The following is a 27,589-nucleotide window of genomic DNA, read 5'->3' on the forward strand; positions in this document are numbered from 1 at the left end:
CTCTATCTGGCCACCTTATGCTAAGGAAATAAGACAGAAATTAATTTCTCTATCGAATCCTACTGCATTAGTTCATATGCAAGTGTGACAATTCAGAAGAAACCTTTTTCTTAACGTTACTCCAAACGTAACGTTAATCCAAAGTAGGCACTATAACTCTTGCGTCTTGGTTAATAATTATATTCCATGTTTCATTGCCGAAGTTTTGCAAAATGTATGTACATTTGATGGAACAAATATCAACTAAATTATAGCATTGAATCTCTAATATATGCCATCTCATGCGCATCGAAGTCAAAGAGTGTAAGGAGGAAGAGGCGGGTCGATTAGGGAGAAAACTGTATTGTGTAGATGCTTTATAACCGGGTAATAACTTATGGATTTACTCGTTCTTCGTCTTGAGGCTACTGATTTTTTCGATATCAAGTCTTTAATGGAAGTGAAACGTTTTTAGTTCACGTCAACGATGTAGGACGGATATCCGTATGAGTACTCGATCTTTCAATCATTCAATCAGGGATATATTGTATAAGTTCTTCGGTAGCAGTATACCGCATTATAATTATTGTGGTTGTAACAGCTACAATGAGTTGACTTTGAGAAGTAGGATATCGATACCTCCACTGCACTAGGGCTCCACAATCGCCCACCGAATCAAATCAGCTCATCTAGTAGCCCTAGTAACAAATCCGCTCATCTAGTAGCCCTAGCACTACTAGATGAGCGGATTTGATTCGGTGGACGATTGTTGAGCGCTTGTGCGGTGCAGGTGGAGGTATCGATATGCATGGAAAGCGTTGTATTTCCTAAAATCCTTTAGCGCTAGAAATGTGAGCTTTGAGAATGGAAGGGCCGGAAATTGTATAACAATTCATCATGGCCATCGGGAAGAGAAAATTTCATGTAATCGCTATGCTGTGACGAAATTATCATACTTTATAGTTATACGCTACCTTTTCTCGAAATTCTTATTGGTTCAATTGATCTTTATTAGAGTCCTTTTATTCTTTCTTTCTTGCGCGACGTTTCAGCATACTTCAGTAGAAACCACAGGAGTCCAATTTTTTCTCTCAATTTTTCTCGTCTCAGTGATTTCAATTTCCGTAGGTCGGTAAACAGATCCTGAAGCTCGTATTCAAATTAATCATGCATTTAATGTGGATGTGAGAACGTTAATTAACTATTCTTATGATCTCTGTTGCAAAAGAGCCAAAGTTAATTAAACCGTCATCGGTCATACCTTACTTCATTTTGGTAAACAATTGGCAATTTTCCATCATTCTCCCATAATGTATTCTAGAATTTTCTCTTGACCGCGTAATTTTCAAGCAGTTAATTGAAACTTCTAACCTTGCGTGGTTCTTGCCTCAAGGGAACTCTTCTTTGCAGAATGCTACATGCGTCACGAAGGACATTTTACTTAGTCCGCGGGGATCGGTTTGGGTGGTGGCTAGATTGTTGGCTTCCCACCCGGCGGGCTCGGGTTCAAATTCCGGCAGTGGCAGAGAATTTTCAGAGACTGCCCGATCCCTGCTTGAGTGTTGTGTGGAGGACATTTCAAGCGCATCACTCCGTCCGTCGGATGGGACGTTGAGCCATGGTCCCCTTGGCGCCTTTCATTAAGAGCAGGCTAATGCCGACGCCGGGTTTCTCTCCACCCTTCCTTACCTACTCTTCCCTCATGGAGCAAATGACCTCAGCTGTCGGTCGCCTAATCCAAATACCATACCATACTTAGTCCGCCATAGAATCAAAGACTTTGCAAAAGCCACATCTATTTTGTTCTCTCTACTTACGTAGTTTTCAAAGCAAAACCTTCTTTCCCAGTCCTGCCATTCCTCTGCGATAAATAACGCGGCACGATTCATAAGTCGGCGAGCATGAATTGCTTTTCCGCGCAGACTGTACTGTTCACGGCATCGTGTATGTTAGGGACTGCGGCTTGGAGGGTTACCACGTAACTGATGCGGAATTCAACTCCTGCTTCTCTTCGATTACGGAAAGATTGTGATGCCTGTCCAGAGTCACTCTAATGGATTGATTCGTCTTGACTCTTAGTCTCAAGAAGGTTACATAAAGGCTAGTCGCCTGACTCTCCGATCCCGCGTGAATAAAATGTCAGGCCCTGGTTACGGCCGCGAAACTGATAGTCTACTGCAGTGGATTGAGAGAGTCTCTCAATAGTATTCTTATGCAATTCTGAGCTGAATGAAAGTCTACTGGCTTCTTTCATTTTAAGACTTAATATAATTACCTATAGTGTTCGTTTTTATTTTTCTGGCAACAAATTATTCCACTTGTGAAAATGAATAGTCATTTAAAATTAATATAATTATCAGTACTAAAAATATTAACATAAAAGATAAGTATTGTCATTGCAAGACATCAATTGCCCTAATCTATTCTTTAAGCTCTATACATTGACTAGGTAAAATAATTCCCTCTGTTTTAGTAGTAATCCATAGCTTCGGGGCAAAAGTTATAAATATTCAACGGCATATCCTAACCATACCTCACCCGTGATTAAAATGAAACCATAATGGATTAGTTATTTTATTTGATCCAACAAAATTACCTCTCAAATTATTGCGTTTTTGTAGTCCTCTGAAAGTTTTTCTTCTGATGAAGCTAACCTGTCGTTATATTTTTCCTTTCATTGTGAATACGTTTTATAGACGATGATTGGCAGTTTTCCACTATCAATCGATCTTATCTTCGGCTATTTTCCATGGCTTGCATCATTGTCAAACATTTGTTGATGCTGTACATGGTAACAGGCTCGGAAAAAAACTCGCTTAGCCGTAGAAAGTCATAAAGAATACATCGTGACTTATCAATTATTCCCCATAAAATTTGCGCTGCCATAATGAAAAGTGACAAAGGTATAATTGCCATGTACTTTTTACCCCAAACGACTTTTTAATTGATGATTTGGATATTTGGCTTATAAAAGTCGACAGAAATGTATCTAATTTCACCGTTTGTAATAACTTCTCCTCGATATATAAGGGAATGGAAGAAAATTTATGTTGATAGAAGTAGTGAGCAGAAAATAAAGACCCATAGTATAATAATGACAAGTAAAGCAGAGAAGATAGTCATTATAGGATGAAAATCTAAGGTTGAAATTTATCATGAATGAAACAAGCTGGAAAATACAAATAAACCACTGGAATCGTCAGAGTAGAATACAATGTCAATCGACTAGATATATCTCATTAATTATGCAAAATACCTTTCAAATATCTCAATTTTTCTTCAAAAATTCCTCAACAGAATAGATACACTTGAATTAAAATGAATCTTCTTTCTTTCAGTGTTTTTCTGATACAATTATTGATATTTTTAATTAATTGAGTGATAAACTGAGGCTGATGAGCCCTCCAAGATACAGTACTAAAAAAGATACAGTAATTAAATTATCAATATATTAAAATCAAAAATATCTTTATTCTTCACTTTTGTTGGTCGGTATTTTAAAATGTATAATTAGATATCCCATCAAGCTCAATAAAAAAATATATTTTTTGGCAACTGATTAACCTCTTAGAAGAAAAAAGATTTTTACTGTAAAAAGTGGTCAAGACAAAAATTTGCCTATTAATATCAAAATTCGAAGATTTGATTTGGTGTAATACTGTCATTCCGTATGTAAAGGAATACATTTACTTACTACCTCAAAAACCTATTTAACTTGATACCGGTTTTTGCGTCTAGTCGCCGTTAGGTGTCAATAATGTCTATCGTTACCGGCTGTTATCAAAATAAATGTTGTGTATAAACTCGTATGTGTATTCTGCCGTAGATAACGGTACTTCGTAACGGTATTATTTCTCGTAAAAAGCAACATAACAACAACAAAACAGCCAATATGAGCTGTATTCGGTGGTTTGAGAATAAAATAAATATTTCCGGGTAATTATTTGTACGCATGTAAGCGATTCACTTCTCGGTATAATCAGGGCCGACATGAAATTACGACCTTTGTGGAAAACGTGTTATTTTCATTAAGCCATCGGGTGAATTTCTTGCCTCGTTTGCTTTCGCTCGAGGCGAGGAATCGGCGGACGTCTCCCGTGAATGGGTTGAGCCCGCCCGCCCGTTCCACCTGCGAGATCCACTTCTGCCTCGGCCACCGTGCTGCTCGAATAACGAAATTGGGCGCGGCTGGCAGTATCCGGAAGCCGTCGCCGCGCATTAGTCCTTGGCCTGGACTTCACGGCTCGCCGTCAATGACTTTTTAAAAACGTAGAATCGACCGCTCTCGCGAGCCAGCAGTCACGTGTCCGCGAGAGCGCAGTTAGAAAGGGTCCGAGAAAAACGGAAAGTGATCGGCTTTATCGAGTACGAGTCTCTGAGCGAAGAGGAATTTGTGTGTCGGTAATTGTGCCTCCGCGTGTGTTTTGAAGGGGGGGTAGGGGTTCTCGAAGGCGGTAAAAGGAGAAAGGACGGGCAATGTGCTTGGAATTGTCGATTTCCTCCCTTCGGTTGCGACATGCGGGAAGAAAAGGGAGAGAGAACCATTTACATCGGTTCATTGAATTTTCCCTCCTGTCCCCTCGCCAAATGCTTTTCTGTCGTCGCATAGGATGCTATGCACACCTCTGAGTAATTATAAACAAGGGAAATTTCCTCTCGAAGAAGAGGAGAAATGACTTCATCTCATCTTCTGAATGAGAAAATTAAATCAATTTTTGCCTTAACCTTACTTTCTAACAACAAATAAATATAGAAAAATCAATCTGTAACTATATCTTTTGCCTGCGTTGTCAGATTTACATTTTCCGCCTATGGCCTATCCATCATTTCATTTAATTCAAAGTAATCAAATAACTCGCTAAACACTGAGGATGTGGGCAACGTATTGGTTTGTTTTGTTAGTGCTGATTTTTAATGTAGTCATGTCTTTGTTTCATTTTTATTGATATAAGTGCACTTTAAATTGGCTTCCTTGCTGTCTATGTGCCATTTCTTTAAAATAAAATAGAAAGCCATCGATTCCCACTGCGTTCGAGTTGAACTTCACTAATAGACTTCTTCGCCATGCTTCGCCCCGCAATAATATCTGGGCATTGCGCTTAGAAAATACGAAGAAAAAGAAGAGGGATTTACGTTGAGACTCGACGTTTTCAGGAATGATTTGTGGTGCTGGCGCGGTAATTAAATCTATGCCTACTTTGTAAGCAATTCCTTTATTACGCCTGAGTGATCAACGGTGATTGCGTGCAAAAAAATTAGTGCTTTTCTCTTTTTTTTGCCACCAGTCAAACACGTTGAGCTATCCCTGGCATTAGATTATGGACTAAATGCATTTTCAGCATGCAGTTTCATTTGGGAAATTAGCAAACTGTTTCAGAGATTCCTGTCAATGGGCCACAAAATAGCTCAAAAAAATTGTCAAGTGCGAAAGAAACTGGCAGGAAACTCTCGATTTGGCATTCTGTGGGCGAAAGGCGACTCCGCCACGCCCCAAGCCAGTTTGCCACCCGACCACCCCCCAGCGCCGACCACCTGACCTGCATCTGAAGGGATGACAGTGGGATCTCGAATTCGCAACGGAGTGCGGACATCATTGTCTGCAGTCACATGATATATATCGCGGACATGAAGTTGCGACTCGCCGAAATGGTATCCCAAGGTTACCCGCTTTCATTGTGAAACAAACGCAGGAAATACTTCGCACTTCTTTCAAACAAAAACCGAACGTGGTTTCGGCAATCAAGTGCCATTTACTTGGTACAAAGTGCAGTGCAATGATCTTTTGGTGTGTAACAGCATTTCATTAATACATATATGAGATTTGGCTTTTTTTATTCAAATTATCTTTTGGTGTAGATGGAAGATGGAATTTTCTATTCCCAATCTCGCCCAATAAAGACGAATTACTATTACTTTTATCTTGCCTCGCATGCGTTTTAAATTATATTTTAGTGCTGCTTCGTTTCTTATTTGTTTCACACTTTGTATCCACCCAGTGCAGTAAAATTATCTAATTCGATGTACCGTAGTTTTTTTTTTATAATGTAGGGCAATTATTTCCGTCATCACGCCTGTAATTGCTCAAAATCTCGCATTTTTTTAAACTGTTTTAATACATCGCATTGCATTTTTAATGTGCCATAAGTATTTTTTCTTTCTAGGCATAGAGTCGTGTGGTGGTTACATTTATACCGTAAAAGGTGGAAGGGAGGAGTTGGGGGAAGGAGGGAGTGAGGGTAGAAGGTGGTGATAGGATTGGTTTTTGTTTGAAAATTACGTGAGGCAATACCGGTGATCGTTTTTTGTGTTTATTCGTGAATTTACCTACAGTCATTAGAAAAAAATAGGCCAGAAACTAATTCCTATGATGGTCACCTTGTTTTATTGTTCACTTTTCTGTGGAAGGGATAGCCATTACGCATGGCTCGTGCGACGTTCAGCACCATTCAGAGTTGTTGGCGGGAAAGGAAAATTCGGATCGGTAACATTACTCTTGTTATTTTGACTTTTAATTTCCTTTGTATCCGAGCGCGCGCAATCCTCAAATCCCACTTTCATTCGTCTGTTAGCTAGGAGGAACGTTTCTCTTCATTTTGTAAGTAATGTACCGAAGAAATGAATTCTTCCGCAGCCACATGCAAATATATGTACACCATTGCATAAAGTTTACCTTGACCGACATTTAAAAATGTTTTCGAGGTAAATTTCATCAAATGGAACGTATACCGTTGAGTGTATCACTGCGTGCAATACTTCGAAAATTGTCAATATTCGTCGCTATTATATGAAAAATGTAAATTCATCTCCTGGGGCAGTGAGCACCAATCCATTACCTTTTATATGTTGCCACGTCAATTTTGAACTCTTCTTTCGGATTGCCGCATGTGAAATCTTCCACAGGATAAGATGGCTTCGTATGGTAACTTTTAGCAAAACCTACCGAAAGTTCCGGGTTTGAAACCAAGTTTAATTATATGTTTTTAACCAAGGTCTTTCTTGGATATATATTTCTTACGGTAATAATTTCACTGAGATGGTTAACATGAATAAGGAATGTGAATCGCTGTTATTTGGGCTCTTCTTTCTTTGCTCGCTTAGATACTTGCTTCTAAAATCATTTGGTTCTTTCGATGGATTATATCTCTTTTCTCTTCACCTATCTTCCCTCATGCTCTTATCCGATCCTTTGTGGGAAGCAGTTATAATATTGTTACTATTGCGTCCTTTCAGGAATTATTCATGGAAAGTACGTAATCATTGTATTCGTTGCGTAAGTCAAAATTTTTGACCCAGTCTTGGTTGGAACTACCTCTCATTTCCCTCGCATAAAAATTTTAAATTACGTCCGAGTGAATGGTATCTTTTACAATACAGCGTAAAGTTAATTACATTTTGGGGTAAAGTTAACTTCCTAGCATTCCAATTACTTCAGAGTTGGATGGAAAACTGAGTAACATGTAGATTTATGCCCCTACGTTGATGAACAAACTTTGGCGGAAAGAGCCCGTGGCTTTCTCTCCGTTGTGTTTCAATTCGCTGAATTACGCGCGCCTTGTCGTAATTAATGCCTCCACCGGCCCCACCCCTCCGTTCCATGAAAGCGTACGCCTCTCAGCTTTCAAGTTAGACCCCGAAAGCTTTCCCGACCGTCATCAACGTAAACCATGTGAAACCCTGAAGCTAATTATGGTATCGCCAATTGTTATCTATATCTACGCCCCAAAATACGTGGCCACTTAAACCATGATTGGTTTGTTTATGCCGGGACGTTGGAAGGATAAACTTTTAAAAACAAAGATATATATAAATACGTTATCGAACGGGATTTTAGAGTTGAATGTCAAATTGCAATGAATTCGATTCCCTGTTTCTGAAAAAATACCCCTTTCTCGTTGGTTGTTCCCAAACGCTCCGAACTACTTTGGCGATGTAATCGTTCGTATGTTTGCTAGCATTGCACCGTTATCGGAGTTTAGGCACCAAAATAATATATAAGAGGTACGAATATCTAGGAAAAAAGACAAACTCAAATTTTGAGAGATTTTACGTTAAAGAGCTTCCATACCTATTATTCGTCAATTTTTTACTGCAACCGATTCTGAAAGCAATTAAAGAAATTACCCATGTTTTTTCTTATGCATTGCTTCTTTTAATGCATTTTAAATAACGTGGATCCCTGTTTACATCCTTAAGCTATCCTACTAGTGGCGTGTCTTGGTTCTACGGAGCTCCGGAGAAGATGTGGCCCACCAATAATCTTGCATGTTTCACAGGTTGAAATACCCCCTGGAAAACACTTTTTTCTGACTTAACTACACTTAACCAATCATCTTTCGCATGAACAGTAACTTGTTTAGCCACTTCGGGGCCAAAGGGAATTTCCTTGGCTGCCTAACTATTGTTACGCCACAATCCGTTTTTGTTGTTACGAGGCCATGAGTACGATATATAGAACTGTTGGCAAAAAATGCGCTAAAATTGATATTTTAAGCATACATCAAAATCGATATAAACGGTACGTCATTTGAAATTCTTTTCGTTAAAGGCAGAAATAAGCAAACTTCAATTTGATACGGCTCAAAATCGAATGAGTCTCCTTTTATTTACATATTGATACCTCCAGTGCACAAACGCTCAACAATCGCCCACCGAATCAAATCCGCTCATCTTAAGGCCTGGTTACACGGTACATTAGAATGTACAAGAATCTGTACATTTGTCTGAATGGTTTTCTGAACAGATTCTTGTACATTCTCATGGACAAGATCCACGAGTAGGTGGTTACACGGTACATTTTTTCGGACATTTTTTCGTACATTTTTTAATGCGCAACAAATTATTTCAACTTCAAATATAAACCAATGGGGAACATGCAAACTTTTTTAAAAGTACTAGAATAATAAGATCCTTACCTCAAATGTACTTGCCGAAAATTTCGCGGATGAATAATATTTTATAGCTGAGATATGAGTCTTTAAAAATAATCTTCATCGACTGTTTGAAAACACGTGACGGAGCGTGCGCGCGTTACATCACGGCCTGGAATCCACTGATGACAGACTGAGGAAGTGGATAGAAAAACTGTCTATTTAGGGACTCAAACGCAACTTTGGCGAATATAATTGCTGCTTTAACGTCAAACTTCGGATTGTGAATATATTGGGTTGCCAAGGCGTTGTTGAAATAAATAAAGGCGATTGTTTGGGGGGCTTTGGAAAGATTAAATTAAAATAAGTTAATTGCAGATTGTGATCTACGTTACACACCTACATCATTTGCTTAATGCAGTAAGTATATTGTAGCATGGACCTTCAACAGAAAAACGTGTGAAAACCATATAAATAGTGTATCCCATAAAACCATATAAAGTGCCCCGACGTCTAGTACCTCTATTTACTCGCCGGAGAAGTTTTTTGCTTGTGTTCGAAGGGACAAAAATAAGAGTAATGAGTGGTTGATGATCCACAGAATGGAGTCAAATACATTATCTATATTGTCAACGGGATATCCTCAACGTAAGTACACTATTAAATCAGGGTTACCGCAGGATTTTATCAAGTTACTTATTTCACTTTGTAAACAACTCTATAAATGTACCTATCATTCTACCCATTGTAGGATCAAATTATAAGGAAAGTGGCTGTTTACGAGAATAAATACTGATTACGATTAAACCACGGTGAAAAATAAGGAATGTAATGGGCGGCCGGCCTCTCGTCACAAGGAGCCCCTAACAAGGAATATTCTCAAAGTGTCTTCCGCCGATATCGTTAAAATTTTGTTGGATAGTAGTGTTCCATAATAAAAGCACATTTTCAAAATTTCTCGTGCCCTTAAGCCTTGTGATATAATAAACAGGACATAATAAAGGCAGTTGAATTTTAGATTTGAAAGCGAGTGTGTCGTGATTTCTCTCCATCCTTCTCCTGTGAATCGGCGCACGCTACAGGAATATACGAGAAATATGAGGCTTTTGGCAAGGTAAATTCAATATTTATTACTGCGATGCCCATAACGTTCGCTGCATGTCAACGCAACACCTAAAATTTCGACTCGCTTTGCAGTCGGTCTCGATTCAAAAACAGGAACTTGAGTAAATACAGCGTAAATAGTACTTGAATCTTATTTCTTTGCCTATCACATGCTTTTTATGACCTTTTAACGATCATTTGGATCTCAATCTTGGACAATTCTCGCGGTTCATACATTCAGCGCCTTTCCATCTGATCCTTCATTTTACCCATCCCCTTTTCTTGTGTTCCATTCTTTCGCTACCTATATCCAATCAGTGAGATATCCAAGTCAAGCAAGATCATATCAAATCGAAATAACTATCGGGGCCGTACGTAAACAAAGAAGTCGCCTATACAAGCCAGATAAAATGAATGTGTCGTTTTCGTATTCTGCCACCAGGTGACTCTGAGTTCAAATTGTATGATTGTCTGAATGAAATTAGAGCAGGCGTTCAGAAATTCATACATTCTTACATTTTGCGTGGTTACACGGTGCATTTTCGCGTTCATTCTGAGATTCAGACATTCTCACATTTTCTTGTACATTCTCATGTACCGTGTAACCAGGCCTTTATACTACTAGGGATACTAGATGAGCGAATCTGATACGGTGGGCGATTGTTGAGCGCTTGTGCAGTGGAGGTATCCATATTTATCATAAAAACTAAGAGGCAGAATTTTGCAATAGATGGTACACCACTGCACTCCCCATTGCCTTTGTCGACGAGTTCATATTAAAATCATTAGGTAAACCGTGTATTATTGTACGTTTCCTCTGTTAAAGGCAGAAATAATCAAGCTGAAATTTAAAATTGAATGAGCTTCCTTTTACGAACCCGAGTGACGGAAATTTTGCAATAGATCGATCCCATTGTCTTTGTTGACAAGTTCCCAACACCTTCGTTCTCCGAAGAATTCTCTCTGTGGTGCCGACGATGGTTGATGGTCTAGTCTTTCCAGGCGAGATTCCTATACATCAGTCGCTCTTTCGCTCACTCGCATGTATACCTACCCGGCAGCAGCATCCTACCCAGCTGCGGCTCCATCAATAAACTCGCACTTTCTCTTTCGTCCCAATCTCATCCCTCTCCTCCCTCCGGCGCCCGTTATAGCCTGTCGCCGTGCGAGAGAGGCGAAAGAAACAACGGTGCATACTTCCCAGAAGGCCGCGCGAGCGCGAGGAGAGCCCGTGTCCACCTCCTCCGCCGTTCACCTGGTAGAAATGCTTCGCAAGGCTAACTGGACAATGGCGGCATTCCCCGCAAGATTCGTGGTCGAGCTTAAGGAGGCTAAGGGGTGGAGTCTCGTCGGTATGGTCGGCTCCACAGCCATCCGTCGCATGGCTTACTGCGCTCGGACGTATGTACACGGAGATCAGGTTAAGCAAGTGTTCATCGCGTGTTAAGTTCCAGTTCCAATCAAAACAGTTAAAAGCCGTTCACTATTTTTGCAACTTGGGACCTGGTTTCGATATTTAAAACGCGTGTGTCCCACTGACACTCGAATTTTCAAACAGTCGGCGACCTTTAATGAAACCGTCGGCTAGGCGGGAGTGATGCACGTTTTGCAATCGGTCATGCTCGATCGCCGATCGCCACTCACCGAGTTGATTTCGTCCATTATTATCTTCCGTTCGAAACCAATGCCTCATTGCATTTTCAACCTCATTGTCCGATTCGCTCTGATAGGTACTTTAATCCCTGCCCTAGGTACAATCGCAATTGCGGTCATCAAAGAGCTCTACGTTTGTGTTACGTCTTCACTTGCAGTCTGCTCTATTTCTCTTGTTTAAGTGCGATGACCTATCGGAAATCCAAGGTCTCGATTGCGAGATATGTTTGATTACTGAACTAATATCTTCTCTTTATAGACCTTAGATTATACTTCCCATTCTATACTGACAGTCACGCATGTTCATGCCCTGGTCAGTATACCTATACAGACCAAATTCGAACCCGAGACCTCGGTTGAGCTGGACACTACCCTGCGTCCTACATTGTGTCACTACCGGGGCTGTACTATTTGAGGGAGTGAATGAGGATTTCAAACAATTATTTTCAATCGTGTAACATCATCTCCTAGCTGTAAATTATTGGCTACATCAATTTCCCTTATACGGAAAAAATGTCACTGGCGTCGTAAAGCCATTCGTAGCTCAGAGAGTTTTGGGTGTACGGTATAAGCATATTTTTGCATTCAGGCGTCAGCCAGAATCAACGTGTTGCGTAGCGGCTGAAGTGTTTCTTTTGTGCATCTGTTGAGGCCAAAAAATCTTGAGATTCCTGTTTTCTGAGGATATTCAAATTGAGGATTGCGTGCTGAATGCAGCTCAGTGGCTGCATATGCCCCAGAAAAATTTGAAAAGTTATTTATTCAGCTAACATGATATAATCTGATGAAGACAATCGTCGAGGGAAAATTAGATGGAAAGAGCGAAAAAGGAAAACGTCGAATAAAATACATGGAACATCTTAAGCAGGTTGTGGAAAAGAAAAAATGCGTAGGTGTGAAAGTATTAGCTGACAGGAGAATGGAATGGAGAGCTGCGTCAAACCAATTTTAGGATTGTTGATCAGCGATGATGAATCGTTGGTGTGATCATCTCATTGCAAATTACTGTCCTCGTTGATCGTATCCACACAAATCATTCCTGCTGAAGTGTGTTCTGCGTGCTAGTGAAAGTCGATCTAATTATAAGTTAATTAAAGTACACTCTTAAATAGTTCAAAATTCAGAACCATCATTAAAAATGCTTAGATTAGAGTTTCTATAAAAACTTAATCGTTTGTAATAAAACTTTCCTGGGACCCGGACAGGAATTGAAATTTTCTTATCAAGAAAATCTAATTTTATTAATAGTTTATGCATTACACATTGCTTGTCGCAACTACAGCCACAGCGTTTTGCGTTTTCCTCACTCCTTTGCTATAATGTTTCAGAAGCATCAAGGTAATTACCATATTATCTTCTTAGCATGTACGAATTCGAAAGTTGTGACCTTCTTATTATTTGTAACTCCTATAAATGCAACATTAAATTTACTTTCTTGGATGAAATTCGGCATTATTCTCCTTAAACTAAGACGTTTCTATGCATGGATCTGCTGGAAAATGGCTCGACAGTCTGACTTGTGATGCGCTTCACCTTACGGTTTCTGAAAAAAAGACCCGTGCCTAAACGTGCCCCCATCCCTCCTCAGATACCTCTCCCTCCTTTTCAATAAATACCTACCGCTACGCATGTGAGCATCCCTTGCTCAAGAACTGGTCCTGGATATTTTTAGCAACAGCCGCAGACTGGCGAGTCGATCGACCAAGTCGACAAGGCGATCATTCTTTTAGGGCGTCTTTTTTTGTCGAGACGGACAGGGTCGGTTGAGTGCATGCACTGATGACGGGGGCGGAGAAGGCGAAAGGTCGTCCGTCCTTCCACGCTTTGGTTTGCCGCGGAGGCGTTCTCCTAGATCGGCAGCGGCGGCGGCCGCGACAAACCGCCTCCTCCCCCCGCCACGCCCTCGGCCTCCCTTCCCGCCCCGCCCAACAGCAGCCCGCGCTCATCGCACCTGCTGCGTCCCTTGCTGGACCCGCGGAGAGCCCCTCCTGCGCAGCCTCCGTGTCCTTCCAAACGTGGAATAGGGTAGTTTCCTTTATCAAAGAAAACGAAAGGCGTTGATTGCGATTCGTTGCCCACCATGAGTGTATTAGTAATGTACAAATTATTTGATTTTAGGAATCCCAGTTTAGACGAATTTTAATGGTCAAATTTTAACATCATTTGAAAAAGGGCAGATTGGCGCCCATGCGATGCCACTCCACGTGACGTCACCGGGACCTACTTTCTATACGAGTAGATAGGAGTTTTACATCGTCTGAGATTACCAATGCATGCATGAGGCACAGAGCTCAGGGAAACATGTCTTAATTATCACCTATTAAAATTGCCTATGGGCGGAAATTTTCCTTCGTATGATTGGGTATTAATAATCCTTATTTAAGCTAATGGCTGCCAGATGCTAACAAGGTACTCTGCTACCTGCTAGCATCCTGCATCGTAGAGGCGCTCATAGCCTCGCACCAAGGTGGCCTCACACGGCGGCAGCCGGAACCAGAATGACGTCACACGGGCTTTTCCCAGCATTGATACTTAAGCCGTCGCATTTTCGCACGGTTGAAAATTTTCACTTTTCATTTAATCGCGAAACATAGATATCGTCATTTAAAAATCTAAAATCGTGAAATACGTACTCTAGGAGCAATAAGTTTTCTATTTAAACAATAAAAAATAATAGGAAACCCTATTGTGCGTCCGGAGGGTATGCGTAGAAGACTGTATCGGTCGCAAACGTCGAGGATTCGTGACTAAAACGAGAGCGGTGAACTTGAAGGCAGCTATATCAATATTCAGGGTATTTCAGGAATACCTTCTCAATACCTCAGGAGGTGGTGGGGGAGGCAATTTTAAGCCTTAAACATGGGGTCGCAACTCCTTAGTTACTGAGCTATGGCAACGCAAACATTTTTTTGGATGTACTTTGCAGTTGAATTGGATGGATGAGGCAGATACTTTGTGGATATCCATTATGAGATGTGAAGTGAAACACTTTGCACTTTCCACATAAAAATTTATTAAACTAAAGTCGTCATGTTTCGTTGCACTGCAGCATTATCAAGACTAAACCAAGAAATTAACCATACCAATATGAATACAAAAATGCACACTCGCAAACATTTGAGAAATTGGGGGTGGAAGGTGGGGTGAAAAGGAGGGTTGGGAATTTTAAAGTGACCGTTGGTCTGGGGTGAGGTAGGGGATGGTGACTATTTTCAGGTGCTCGGAGGGTTTTTCCCCATTAGCCGAGGGAGGTCAGGGACCGAAGAATGTACAATTGTTGATGATGTACAATTGTTCCCATATGTCCATTTTTCCCCTTTTTTAACCCGTTGCAGCATTTCTGGGATGAAATGCTGCTAATTGATAATGCTGCAGTGCAGCGAAACATGTCGACTGTAGTTTAATAAATTTTTATGTGGAAAGTGCAAAGTGTTTCACTCCATATCTTACTTTGCAGTTGCCATGAAAACGGTTTTTCTTGGGTATCCTGCCTTTTTGACATTTTATTTAATGCTCTGGATTTTTGAGGAGATTGAATAATTAAGGTTGTACGAAAACTTGCAATCACAATTGCCTGAAGCAATCTCTGAGTTTAATCAAACGAGAGCTTTCAGCGAGTATCAACAATACGATTTCGCAATTTCACCCATTTTGAGATTGTTTCTGACAATTATAACCGAGCATTTTTGTCCAACCTTGATTATATAATGTCCTTATAATTCCTTGGATTAAGATATAAGAAACTACTTAGATAGTTCATCAATAAGGACGCAAGGAACTGGAGGAACTAGTCTGGGAAATGGAGGTATGGAGTGATGCATTAGGCCAATCATAGGATTGCAGTTCTATGAATGAATCGATGCGCGAGTTAAGTCTATAACTAAGCTAACGTTCGACTTTGCCCCTTGAAATAAGAGCGAATAAACGTTTACTTGCCATGAGGCAGGTGACTTATCTTGGACGACTGCGAAGAAACACAAATCGCCCAAGCTATCCTCGCCGTCTGTCCTTCGATGCCGAAGAGACGCATTACCGCCGCGGCGTGTGACCTCAGCGACGCCCGACGTCTCCCAACTCCGAGCTTCCCTCCTCGTCGGCACCTTTGCTCCGCGCCATTTCGGTTTTCGCGTGTTTGTAGAAGGGGCGGGGGAGGTTCGCTTAATTCTCTCCCTTCGGAAATGAAGTATCATCGTCCGCTTGTTCTCGTGCTGCGCAGATAGGCCGTGCAAAGACGCATGAAGTGACTTGGTGGTTCTTTTAAAATGTCTCCAGGGAGTGGCCAGCAGGTGGTACACCTGTTCATCGTTTTCGTAAATATTGACACTGGGGCTCATGAATAGGGGACTGGTGTAGAGTAGCGGCGTAAATTTAAGAAGATATAATTACTCTTGTGGAAATATAAAATAGAAAATGAACTTCATTATTCCGGGATAAGTTTGTCTCTTAGAAACATGCATGATTAAAAATATAATAGAGTCAAAAGTATTACATACAATATGAAGATTTACATTAAACATCGATGTCACAGAATGCGACTTAATATTTGACAAAATATAAAATAAATATATATTTATCAGAAAGACAAACGTATGAATACACATAAAAAACAACTGATTTTGTTAACTGTAGCACAATATTCAGTTAACTTACATTATTTAATTCACATGTAGCAATATTTCATTGCATTTCTTTTTTAATTGACATGCATTTTTAGATTATTTTTGCGTCGTCTGACGATTGATTCCATACTTCGCAAGAGGTGATGTGTACGGCTATGAGTATGTGCAAAATTTATTCAATTTTCCCTAAATTTATTAATATCAATTCATAGGTCCGAACTTTCTTTATTGCGCTGCAGCCATTGGTAGGGCTTCGCCACATCCACCCTTTGTCACTAATTTTTGCTATCGCTTGCCCTTAGCTCCCATGCGTTAAGGTTCAGTTATTGCTGTTACGTCAATAATAATCCATCTGAGTCACTGTCTACCTTGTATTCGTTAGTGGTAGACCTTTTCTCGCGCAACTCATGAAGTCCGTTGAGTAATCTTTCTTCTTCCATTCTCTCTATATGCCCTAGCCACTAATTTCTCCGTGATTTCACTAATCAGAATATTTTCACCTTAAATTTTTTATTCAAATTTGCATTCATTGGTTTCAACGCTCACGTTTTCGTTTCCATGTCCGTGTATCTGCATTTTGCCAAGATCGGAACTAATAGCGATAAATGTCTCGATTATCGTTTGATACATCATAGCAAATTTTTAGGCGGCAAAAGATGAAGATGGTTTCCCTGATCTGATTCGAAAATTATGAGATGCGTCCACAGCACTTGCGATGTTGGGTTTGTAAAATCATCCATTGAATAACTGCCCGTTATTACATGAGAGGAAGGCAACAATTCAGGTCCACTACAAAGATATTTTCAGTCAACGTCCATGTCTCATCGGCAAAAACCAAGGTTCTTCCTTTGGTAAGCATCTCTGGACCGCCCGCGTGGCACTCGCCACATCAAAAACCAGTTTAAAATAAATCCTCTGGACAGTAAAGTTTGCCTTTTTGTTTTCATGTGGCGAAGGAGTTTTCTCGAGTGAGGAGTCAATCCGGTCCATGTTAAAGTGCGGCTGACGACATCTGTTTCTTCATTCTCAATTTACTCGCTAATCTAAGCATATATTTCAAATCATATTTCCAGTACTGGACCCACAATATTAACCTTCTTAAACTTAGTCATTCACAAATATATTTTTTGCAATAATCTGCACTCCCGTAGAATTGCTTTCGCGCTAGGAAGAGCGTTTTCACTTTTAAATAGGTTTAAAACCATATTCCTTGTACACTTGAACAATCTTATGTATACCATGATTTGATTAGGGCCCAGCAGTTTCTCTCGCTGACGCTTTTCCAATGTATACTCTTCGTTAAAAAGATTCCATGGGGATCGGGTTGGGGTGGTGGCTAGAGTGTTGGCTTCTCACACCGTGGGCTCGGGTTCAAATCCTGGCGGTGGCAAAGAATTTTCAGAGACTTTCCGATCCCTGTTTGAATGTTGTGCGGAGGTCATTTCAGGCACAACACTCTGTCCGTCGGATGGGACGGTAAGCCGTGGCGCCTTTTGTTAAAATCAGGCTAATGCCGACGCTTGGTTTCTCTCTACCCTTCTTTCCATACCCTTTCCTATGGCGCAAATGACCTCAGCTGTCGGTCGCCTCCTCCAAATGCCATACCGGTTTCCAATATATTCACTTTTTTAAGACAGCGAATATATATTTCTCATTGATGAGGCTGTAGTTAGAATGATATACCGGTAGTTACGTTTTGTTGGGGTTTCAGTGTCTGATATTTTGAACGATTTGAAAACCTGTTCGCTACGACCTTGCTGATGGAGATATTGGTGGAAATGCTAAAAATTCATTCAGATATTCGTTATGTTTCTTCCCAAATATGTACAAAACGGATATGGTTACTTGTTCGAAATGATTTATTTTACGATACCCATTCCATCAGAAGATGATCCAACGATTCTGTCTGAATTCCTTGGATAAATTTTCGAAATTGGATCGATCAATGATGGATGATCAATCAGTTATGATGTTAATGCCACGATTCCTAAAATTATTTATTTAACACCAAAAAACACCACTAAGTCCTTTTGGTTATGAGAGGCATTATTCTAAAGGCTTTCGTCGTTCGAACGGCTTCTATTCAGGGCCAATTCATTTTATTGAGGTGTCCATCGTGAGACATTAGTTTAGCTGGAAATTTGTTTGAATTCTGTATATATTATAAATATTTAACCGTTAATTACAAAAATTCGCAATCATTCAGATATTTGAGCTACAAATATGTTTTTCTGGGCCAAAGTTTAATAATATAATAAAGTAAATAAGTAAAATTTATAAAGTAATATTGGTTGAGTAGCCTGACCATACTCAAATTGAAATACGCACTACTCGTGAGGAAAATTCAAAAAAATAAATAAATAAATCATTTAATGGAGTAGAGTGCTACATATAATCCATGTTAATGTAAAAAGGGTGCCCATTTGTATTAATGCAGCTGTTGAACTCTCATGCTTCTGGCGTCCCTTTTTCTGAAGTTGCAAAATCTTGTTAGGGGCGAAAATTTCCTCGCGCATTTATTGACTGCGGGCGGAGCTGTCTTTATTGCCACCCACCCACGCGAGGGATGGATCCAGCTCCCCCTTTCGGATCAGGGTGACCGCAACGGAGCTGGATTGACGCCTCAAGGACGGGCCCATTTTTTCTTTTAGACGGACTTTCTCGAGGGCGTATCCCTCGTCGTCCGTGGTCATTACGACTCGGCCATCCCTCGCCACTTTACTGTCTTTCTTCTTTTACGTTCTTTTTTTTTTGTAGGTACTATCTTTGTTGGCGTGTGGAGTTTTCTTTTGGTTTCTGATTTATTGCCCGTTGAGTTGTTATCGGATGTATAGCGAAAACTAAGTTGAGACATGAAATGCTAATTAATTTACGCATGGTTCTCATACTTTATGATGCATATAATATACCAATAATAAGTATGATTTACAGTTATACGTAAAATCGATACCTCCACTGCACAAACGCTCAGCAATCGCCCACCGAATCAAATCCGCTCATCTACTAGATTCGGAGATGAGCGGTTGTGCTTCGGCTACTGCAAGCTGAGCGCATTCGTATTGTTGGGCTACTATTTGATTCGGTGGGCTCTTGTTGAGCGTCTGTGCGGTGGAGGTATCGATATGTTCATGCCTACATATTTTTACTTAACTTTCCTTACACATTTTAATTTAGCTAGGTATCACCTCGTATCTTATTTCCATGAGGTGATTAGAAATGCTGCTGGTCGCTTTTATTCCGGGAAGGTCTAAAAAATTATCCCGTCCCTTTTGAATTAGATTATGGATTTAATAGTGTGGGCAGAAATAGACCAAGGATCCATAAGATATGCAATCTACACCATGCATCCATAACTCCGTCGCACTGTATTAAACAAATCGTTTCTTAATCTCTCAGGGTAAATTATTCTAAAGATTTTATCATTTTTCACATGTGCAGTTCTAGGTAATGAATGAATTTGGCTTTATGCGTTAGTACTTTGGAGACAAAAGTCATTAGTTGTTGCTGATATTACTCGTCCTATTTTCATCTCTTATGTTTCGTACCCGAATTTCATTATTATGATAAGTCAATACAGTGGATGCTTTCTGTGAATATTTATGGTTTTCTTAGGAAAATACAGGCCTTTGAGTGAGTGCATTGTGTTTAACGCGGCTAATTGCCAGAGGTAATATCGTTTCCACGTGTCTAAGTACATTATCACTAGCGACGTTACTGATCATGAAGTTCTGTTGGTCATCGGGAATAAATAAGATGACTTTACTGGAAAGTTGTTTTATATCTATCAAAGGAGGGAGAATCTACAAGTAAATTTGATATTTAGGGCCGGTTTTATAATGTCTGGTTATCACTAACGATAAGGTGATACAGCCTTTAACTTTATCTAAAGGCGGTAAAACGTTCTGGTTTGACTATGTATAAGATCAGACTTTAAGCTAACCAGATCTTTCAGCACCATCAGGCACAGCTGAAGGCTCTATCGTCTTATGGTTAGGGCTAACCAGACATTATAAAACCGGCTCTTAGTCATTGACTGCGTTATTTTACAATAAAATTAGAAATACGGGAACATTGTTGGAGGTTTTTTGTCGAAATCCGAGCTATTAAATTATTACATGAAATCTTCAGGGTTAGGTATTTGTTTATTCAAGCCAGAGTTATGAGCGAGTGTAGAACGGGATTATTTACTTGATTTCATGAGATATTTTTCTACCTATTTTGTGTCAATTATATGAACTTTAAGAATTGAGAAAAATACCCAATCTATCTAATATCTACTTCCTTTTTTAATTATAGTTTGTTCTCTTTACTCCCCTTTTGTGGTCTATCTGGAGACTGAGTCATAAAAATAGCGTTCTTATTTAGAATCCGTGGTGTTAAACAGCCAACGGGAGTGATTAACAAAAATTACGAACTTCCGAGGTTCGATTTCCTTGACCAGGGGAGTTATTTTCTATAGCAATTCAAGTGAATCACGACCTTATTTACATTTATTACGAATTCGTTCGCCACAATAGCTGAATAATAAATTTAAGAGTTCTGAGTTTGACTGTGCGAATTTTTGTCCCACTGGATATCAGTGTAGCAAGTTGATGTGAAATCCCTCGAGAGAGGTAGAATATAAATAAAATTCGCGGTGGGAAGAGGACTGTTCCATTAACATGTAAACGTCTTGAGACCTAATGTCATGCAAATAAAATAAAGTGCAAATAAAGGAGAGCCATCATTCAGGGCAGGGAAGGATGGAAAAATCCGAATTCAAACCTGAATTTGTTGTTCGCAAAAAATATATGTTTCCACTCTTGAGAAATAAACGCGACGCGACCCACTTCTGCTTGTTTAACGTCACCTTTTCATCTTTCTCAGTCTTGTGAGGCAAGTGCTGTGTCTCTGGCATTGCGTGCATAATCATACTTAGCAGGTATCAGGCATGAAAAAGGTCGGTAAATCATGATATTTACGAAGGAAAAAATAATGGCGAGAAACCTCGTCGAGGCGGCCGTCCTTTTTAGTCAGTTGGATACGACCGAAAAATTGAGAAAATACTTCATATTGCGATAGAAGCATGTGATAGGAATTTCCAGGGCATCAATCTAAGTGATTTGACCCGCAGCGTCACTTTTTTGTCCATTATGATTCAAAATGGCGGCCAATTTACAATTGCAGTGAAGTTTTCTCGGGTTTCACACCGGGTCAGGTCCTCCATTTCTCCTTCCAACGTTTCGATGAACAACTCGCCCATCGTCTTCAGGGATTCAGGAATCCAAACAAAAATTCAGGATTGGATTGCTGAATCCCTGAAGACGATGGGCGAGTTGTTCATCGAAACGTTGGAAGGAGAAATGGAGGACCTGACCCGGTGTGAAACCCGAGAAAACTTCACTGCAATTGTTCGCCGGGAAAAAAACCAAAAATTATATTGGCCAATTTACAATATTGCGGCTTTGTAATCTTCATTTTCTACTATCATATATGATGAAAATCAAGGTATCAAATCCTAGCTATATTTTATACAGTCTGCAATGAATTTATGATATTTATTGTTTACCCTGCCTTTATGAAATTTTTGTGATTATAGATTTTTTGTACATTCACTTACCTTTTTGCATACAGTCTGTCTACAAGAACTTAGTGTAAAGTCGCCCAGTGTCTCAGTTTCCGAGAAAATTAAGTGTTAGGTAAAGAAATCCTCCGCGACATATTTTCCACCGTGAACGAAATGAGTCCCTCGCTTTCGTGAATCACTTCGGCGATGGAGCGGAAAAGATTAGTGTCACGGTCCTCACCGAGTCGGCCCGGGAAGTCATTCGGGTGTGGGGGCGGACAGGCGTTCGTGCATTTTGTGGGGCGCTGTAGGCGAGCTCGCTGGATAGAGTGCATGACAAAGCCGCGGATTCACTTGCGAAACGGGCGGCCCGAGGCGAGGAGACGCGACTTCAACCCCGCGGGGTTGGTCTGATCGCTATGGCGATTAGATTGTCCTGGGTGCGCTTGCTATAGAATTTTTAATTCCCTCTCTTTCATTTTTCTCCGTGGCAACGGCGAGTCGATTTTGAAATGGTCCTCAATTCCATCACGAGGAGATTGTGATCGCCAGATAACGAAATTTTGTCCTCGAATATATTGCGAATTTCTGAAAAATTCTCTACGCCATTTTTATCCCATAATTCTGTATTCATTAATCTTTCCCCTCCGTGAAATCAGTTTTAGTCACGAATAGTATTTTTATCGATCTTAAGAATGGAAATGGCTTCGATTAAGATCATAAGTTTGTTATTCGTAGCTATATCCATACGCTGTCTTATCACGGCGAGTTGAGGATTATAGTCTTCATTTGAATTTGATTTATTGAAGCACATTGAACTATACGAAGGGAAAACTCATCGTACTGGCCATGAGGAGTATTGTTCAGGTTGCCGTAGCGCGTACACATATAATATATAATGAATATTTATTTAGACAGCAGCTGTTGTTTCCACGAATTTATTGTCTTCGTTAGTGGGAGGGGTGAAACGCATCAATCTCCTGTTTATTTCTGCCATTTAAAAACGCTTATGAATAAAAAGGAAATTGATTCGTATTTGCGATAGGCGATTTATCAAGGTTCAATCTGCGGTGAAAATTTTATGTGATTGCGATCCATACGTTTTGTGGGAGACGAGGCATTTCAATCGTGTTTGCATCTCAGAATTGTAAATGTGGTTTGTTGATTACCATCAATCAGCTTGCGCTTCATACGACCTTGTATGTATTTAATTTCCCTTAAAATTTATTTTCGCATTCAGTGAATGTAACGGTATCCATACCCTTGAGCCACTGTCCATTAATTCAGTGTTTGACTTTCGGACGAACTTTATTGGGTCTGATTTGAAAAGGACTCTGCCCTTAACACTAACGGTAGGGTAACAAATGTCGCATCACGATCTCAAAATCATTTCCTATTTTGCTTTTCTATTCCCGAAGGTATCGAATCTCATGCATACTAAATCTGTACTATGTACTGTGTGCTATGGTTGAGGTCTTCAGATCGCAACAATCACCATTGATGGCTATGTGGAGGGGTTGTTTTACAGTTTTGCCTTCATTTAATTCTTTTTTTCTTTTTTTCCTTATCTTGACCTCGTTTAATTCATGTTAAAATAGTTCTTGGAGTGTAGGTCAATGTATGTTATGCAAAAAAAGTTTTAGCCAACGTATCTGTTTATTTTAAACCATCCTCAGGGCTGTGAAAGAAAACATAAGAACAGTATAAAATACAAAGATAACAAAGATATACAATGTTTTTACATAAATAAATTTTACGGTATCGTTTTTTTTTACAATAATGTAATTAAAAAATATATATATGTATAAGAACAGAATACACAAAAATTCATTTAATTCCTAGCTCCCCATCCTATTTAAAAGAATTGTTCTTGATGAACAAATAGTATTATGTAGGCAGAATGGCAAACTTAATGGCAATAGCGTCTACATTTCACTACAGCATTTGATGATTAGAAATATAGTAATGACGTTTGGTGTAATGGGTTAACTATCGCGAAATTTTCCATTTATTTTGTGCATAGTTTTTTAGCCTTCGGTGGTAAGGTACACAATGCATAGTATGCACAGTAGGGTACACCGGATTAATATAATATATAATATAGGGACACACACACATTGCAATTTACACACTATGTTACACACAATAGGGTTAACATTCCATATTTCTTTACGATATTTTTCATCAGTCCTTGAATCGAGATTTATTACCGTGGGTAAACTATTTAATTGCGTATATTTTTGATTACATCTTAAGAAATGTTGGCAAAAAAGTTCTTCTTTAATGTATCTTAATTTTTTCCTTTAATAAACCTGTAATTTGAACAATTGTCGGCCTCGGTTAAGTCCTCGCCTGACAAACCGATGGTCGCGGGTTCGAGTCCCGCCTGGGGATAGGCGTTTTTAAATTTGTTGTCCAAATATATTAAAACGATCGTAATTGGGGCACCTGTAATCATTAGAGACATTATTATTATTAAAAGTTTTACCAATGTCTGCGTGAATTTTCCTGTAAATTCATTCTCATTAATAAGTTCTCCCTGCCAATTATTCATGCACAGATATATAACGCGACACATTTTGTGCAGCTTGGATACGAACCCACGTGCTTGCCCCTGTAAATCTGTAACTTGAAGTGCCATCTAGTTCCCCGCACTGTCGTAAGCCTGCGTTTATCTGGGAGTAAGTTATAATCTTGAAAAGAGGTCTTTCGAAGGAGGTGAGTGCCTAAGTAGTTTACGGCCGCACTCACGGGAACATTCGTTACTGGAACCACGTGGTGTATTCCGCCTTCCAATTGTTCAAAACGCATGACGGAAATTTTCAACCTCAACGCCATGCCGTTCTTCAGCATTACGTCACGTGTTGTCGCAGGCACACCCATTTCGCACCGTTCGCTTGCTTTTCTCTCAGCCAATTACGAATGCACGGAGGCTCTTTCTTACCTTGAGCACAAACTCCGCGTTTCTAGGCACATTGGCGTCTCTGAGACTATCACGGCTCTAGGAATACGATGTCATTGGTCTTGATAAAAATTAATCGTTGGCATATCAGGAAGTGCGCCTTTTTTTGGTGAATAATATCTCCTATGTAGTATCTTTATATCTCATAAAGCAGCCCATAAATTCGGCGAGGGGGGGTTCATTCATTTGCCACTATCAGTTGCGGTGGCATCAATTTGGTCAAATACCAAAATAAATGGAAAATATACCAAAAAATTGTAATAAATTCAATGAAAGCCAAAATTTCACAACTGATAGCATAGAGTAAGTAGATACTTCACCTATGCTAAGAGGTAGCAATTCCATTTTTCCACTATCAGTTATGGTGGCATCAATTTGTTCAAAAACCACAATAAATGGAAAATGTCCCTATAAATTATAATAAATTTAATGCAAGTCAAACTTTCATAACTAAAAGCATAGAGTAAGTAGGGACTAACTCTGCGCTAATAGGTAACAATTCCATTTTTCATCTTTTTAAGAAACAAAATTAATCAGTGCCCACATTTTTGACGCGATTGTTTAAAATAGATCTACGAACTTTTTTCTTGTTAATACTCAATGCGTCAATGGGAACCCTCAAACATTTTCTCGGTAAACAAAAATATTACGTGTTGCGTGAAAATTAAATGCTCATTGCTACAGAGATAAATATCTTGGTTAACGATTCGTTGCCCGTCGACGGATCAGGTTTAGCGAGATAGTGAATGAGGAGTGATTTGAGAAGCAATAATGTGTAAACCAAGTCCTGGGTGATGGAAATAATTATCTACCACGCCCATCCATAGCAATTAAATTTCCCAAACAAACTCACCACGCCGCCATACTATTTGCACTCTAGGAAAAGCAACTTTTAATCCAACTTTACTCTCCAAGTTTTGTTCAAATATCGATTCGCAAAAAATGCTAGTTTTCGAACTCATCCCGTTCGGTCACGTTATCGCCAAACAACAAAAAGCGTCCACCGCCAAAATGTACAGATGCACTGCGGGATGTAGGTCACTGCCCCAAAGAAGAAAGTTCCCCGTTCGTCGAAACTGTGGGATTGACTTCGCCGGCCGATCAAGTGCCGCAATCCCGAGGCTCCGAAATACATCTCGTCGATGACCAGCGATGAAATATTGGCATTTCGAATTCCAAATGATGCGCCTTAAATGCCTCCCACTCGGATATCACGAACGACTTGATCTCAGTTCTTTGTTAGCGTCTCCTTTCGTGAGGCAATCTGTTGGGCAATAATACGTGCAGTTTTCCCAGCCAATGCTCTTTCAGCTTATGACTTTCGCGGACTTTTTTTGTGATTTTCTTCTGAAAGTATTTTCTTCAACTTGACCATTCACTTAGTGCCAGCATTCCTTCGTTAATGTCATACCGTAAAAGGTAAATTCAATTCTCCAGTAAGCTATCTCTTTCCGTGTTTAACGACCTTGTGGAATTCAAGATAACTGGCGTAATGAACCGTTTTTTTTACAATCTTTCTTCTCGAATATGCAATTTTGATCAAATTTACCGGGAAATATCTGCACATTTGCTTATTACCTGGTATTTTAAATTATTAACAAACCTAAACTGTTTGAAAGCGCAGGCTTATCTTAAAGTTTCTGAGCGTGAGTGTACATATAAGCTTAAAAGCAGTATACAAGAAACCCATGGATATGATCAATATTCATCAAGGAGCTTGGAATAGTCATATATATGCAACCTATAAAAATTGAGATAAAAAGTATTAATTCATTTGTTGATGCAATATTTTTAAACCTATACTTACTTCACTTCATATTCTACTTGTGATTATAATTCTAATGAATTAACAATAAGAATAGGTACTACTTTCGTGTATTTCAGGAAAAGTTTGCTGTCATTATTTTAAGCTATTAGGTAGGTACGCGGGAATTGATGATTAAACTTGACACCGAAACTCGTTCCCAAAAAATGAGAATATTATACCCGTAATTCCCTTTCTTGAGAATTCTTCTTCGAACTCATGCTATTGTATTGAGTTATATTTGAAACCATAAATTACAATTTAGAAGTAATTTTCAAGTATTTTTGAAAATTTACTTTTTTATTTTCTTTTCCATAGGAATAATAACTGTCGATATATTATTTTAACTCGCTTATCCTGCTCTAATTCTAATCAACCCTATAAAACTCAAATCTTTGGCAGAAATTCTCTCCCCAACTTTGTGGAAAAATGCTATTAGCTTTTTATTAAGTGTATGCAATTCTTCTCATAATATTTTGCAAACCATTTTATAGCATTATGAGAAATAACTCGAATGCCTTACACTTTGGCCTTTATTTTGTCATAAGAAAATAGCTGAAAAGATCAAAGCGAGTATGGATTGCTTGATGCCCTCAACAAAAACAAGAAACTACTGCGTACAGAAATTTTTAGCAGGCACGTAATGCATTTGATGCAAATTAATAAAAGTAAAAGCGACAGTAATCTATCTTCACTCTAAAAAAAATCATCAAGAGTCTTGATAACTCGTTGGCTTTAACTTGAGAAGTGCATACCTCGATGAGGCAATTCGCATCCTCCGCTGTATGGATACTTGCCCATTGGATGTCTTCCAAAATAAATAAGGGCCAAATGGAAAAATATCCTTTTGGTTTGTGTGGATTTCTATGAAAATTAATTTCTCTCCAAGTCCAACCTCCATCAGTCATTTTTGAAGACACTTCTGCCCTCGATGTATATTCGTTTATCGTATATACGAATACGTATTCGTATATCATGTATATTCGTGCTGCACTCTTGAGGCCAACTAATTTTAAAAAAGTGTTAATAAATTTAAATTGGCACTTATCAAAATAT

General features: G+C 39.4%; 1 protein-coding gene across 3 annotated transcripts in view; it reads left to right on the top strand.

Annotated features, from left to right (window-relative positions):
• The window catches only part of LOC124156313, a 224,297-nt gene that overhangs the window by 145,896 nt on the left and 50,812 nt on the right, over positions 1-27,589 (top strand). The gene's annotated exons all lie outside the window — the stretch shown is intronic.

Source organism: Ischnura elegans, chromosome 3 (assembly GCF_921293095.1).
Source record: "Ischnura elegans chromosome 3, ioIscEleg1.1, whole genome shotgun sequence".
NCBI classification, from domain to species: domain Eukaryota; kingdom Metazoa; phylum Arthropoda; class Insecta; order Odonata; family Coenagrionidae; genus Ischnura; species Ischnura elegans.